Here is a 2,553-nt window from a genome sequence, read left to right as displayed (position 1 = left end):
GCAATGAGGGATCGCGGCTTGCCCTGCAGTCCCTGCCCCGGGGCTCGGCTTGCAGGGGAAGGTTTCCACAGATTCCCTCCGGAGGGTGGAGTTGGCTTGCACCGCGGTGCTGCTGAGCTTGCAGATCCCGACTTTGGTCCTCTCAAACTCGTTTGGTTTCGCTTCTTCGGAGAGAAAGGTTTTGCTGTCGTTGGAGAGTGACCGGGGGAGCCTGGCGGGGGCTTGAGGAGGGGCGTTTTGCGGCTCATTTTCGGGGCCGGTTCTTACAACTCCCGCACCTTCGTTGGGTCCGGGAGCCACCGCTTCAGGATTGTTCACCAGCTGCTTGCTCATATCCCTTTGACTGGCGTAATCCTGAAATGAGAACGTCACATATTTTACCAAAAGGAGAAGAAGGGGAAAAAAAGTGTTGGCACTGCGGAGATTACGCGAATTTTTTTCCTCGTGCAGGAAACGCATGCGCCAGAAAATCGGGATACAGGAGTGTTGCAGAATTTCTAGGAGCCACGGCTCTCCTGCTTGCCCTCCCATTCAACGTTAATACTCTGGGGGAAAAAAGAGTACGGTACACAAAGAACCCCCGACCCGATCCACCCCCAAAACCCCCAAACAACAAACCTCAAACAAAAACAAACAGTAGCATCTGCAAAGCCGTAATTCAAGTTTAAATAAGTGTTTCTACAGCACTGCGCCGCCAGACCTCGTTAGATTTCACATCACGACTGTAGGATGCTCCCTTCCCTATCACCAGTGTAGAAAGATTCTTTAATTTTACGCCCCATTTCCTTTCTGTCATTCAACAATGCACATCGGCTTTTTTTTTTTTTTTTTAATATATATGAGCAGGAGACAAGCTGCCCTGTAGGCAACCGGGGATGTAAAAAAACAAGCGAAATAGTGCTGGTGAAGATTTCTGAGCTGGCTGCTACGCTTCAAAGCCCGTCAGCAAGAGAGTGAAATGCAAAAAAAAAACCCCAAAACATAACCGCACCGCCCCAGTGGGACTAACTCCAATAAAAGTAGCTTTCCCCTTCTTTTTCTTATGTTTCCGATTCATGTAATGCTAAAGACTTTATTTAAGATCATTAAATAAATTACTGACGACACTCAGACTCTCACATCTACCTTTCCCTCCAGTTCAAAACTACAATTTCAAATGTATCTTCATTTAATACATTGAGCAACCTGAAGGCGAACCTTCCCTTTTCCATCAATTTAATGTTAGCTTTACCTACACCCTTTATTTTCCCAGCGTCTCACAAAACTCCCCCGTCGCCGTTTCCGCCACAAGTTTTCTCTCCATCGTAATCCCGCTCTGCCGGCACCAGGGATAAAGTCTACGGGGACTCGGTCACTAAATGAGGGCATTTTGGGGTGCCACCGCTTTGCCCGTGCTCGCCCCCTCCCCGCAGCATCCCTACCCCGTCCGCGCTGGCTCCGCCGGCAGCACTGCGGACAGCTCCCCCTCCGCTCCGCGCCTCCAGCCCTTCTCGGCATCGAAGAGAAAAAAAATCAAGCACTCACCCCGTCTTAAATAGCCACAGATGGAGCCGATAGAGGTGAAAGGAGCAGCACAGGCAATTGTCAGACTGGATTTTGCCCAGTTCAGAGCAAAGCTTTCTATACTTCCTTGGGAAAGACCGGGTTTGCGTCAGTGCATAGCAAGGTGCCCTTCGTGTGACATTTTCTTGATAATAGGAGTTTGATAAATCATTAGCCTTGGTTTCAGATTTTAAAGGGACACCGAGAAGCCGGAGCGGGCTGGCTGTCACTCACGCGGCAGTGGCATTGCGTGCTCCCTGTGACTCATGTGGGGGCTGATCGCCAAAGCAGAGCCAGCCCGAGCACGGCAGAACTTTCTCCTGGTGGTCAGAGGGAACATGTGAGAAACACGTACTGCTGCACCCAAGGCAAGAGAGAAATGGGCACAGACCTGCCATTTCTACTCCTCTTCCTCCTCCCTCTCATTGCAGTCCAATCCAGCTCCCTTTTTAAAATCTACATTTGTGCAGTTCACAGATCAGATCTAAAAATAGCTTGTTTATATAGGTTATCAATTTATATATCCATATACAGGGATATAAAAATAAAACCATAAACATTATCAGTTTGGTGTCTAACCACATACCTAAACACGGAGTGAGAAGTTCGCTATGTATGAAGTACCCAAATAAATTTAAATTGTGTCTTTCTTGGTCCCGTTGCACGAAATTGCATTGTATCGTTTATTTTTACTGTGCCTCATGGGGGAAACTCCAATTAAATTTAAACGATACACACAAGAAAACAAGCTTCTCTGTCATCAAAACTGTCTGAAGAGAGTTACGTGGGAGCAGAGATGACGGCAACAACCCTGAAGTTACTGGTGTTCTTCCCTCACCCACCAAAGCATTTATGTTTGATTATTGGGGGAGAAATTATTCGTCATTAAAAGTCAGGTGTTGACTGACTGACAATCGTTTTTGCAACGAAGCGTTTCACACCCAATCACCTCTTGTAGGTGTGATTTGCTACTTGAGGGGCTTTCTCAAAGATTTGTTGAGCGCAAGATAA

The sequence above is a fragment of the Serinus canaria genome, chromosome 5, assembly GCF_022539315.1.
Source record: "Serinus canaria isolate serCan28SL12 chromosome 5, serCan2020, whole genome shotgun sequence".
Classification (NCBI taxonomy): domain Eukaryota; kingdom Metazoa; phylum Chordata; class Aves; order Passeriformes; family Fringillidae; genus Serinus; species Serinus canaria.
The sequence above is the reverse complement of the archived record's forward strand: the minus strand, read 5'-3'. Positions refer to the sequence as shown.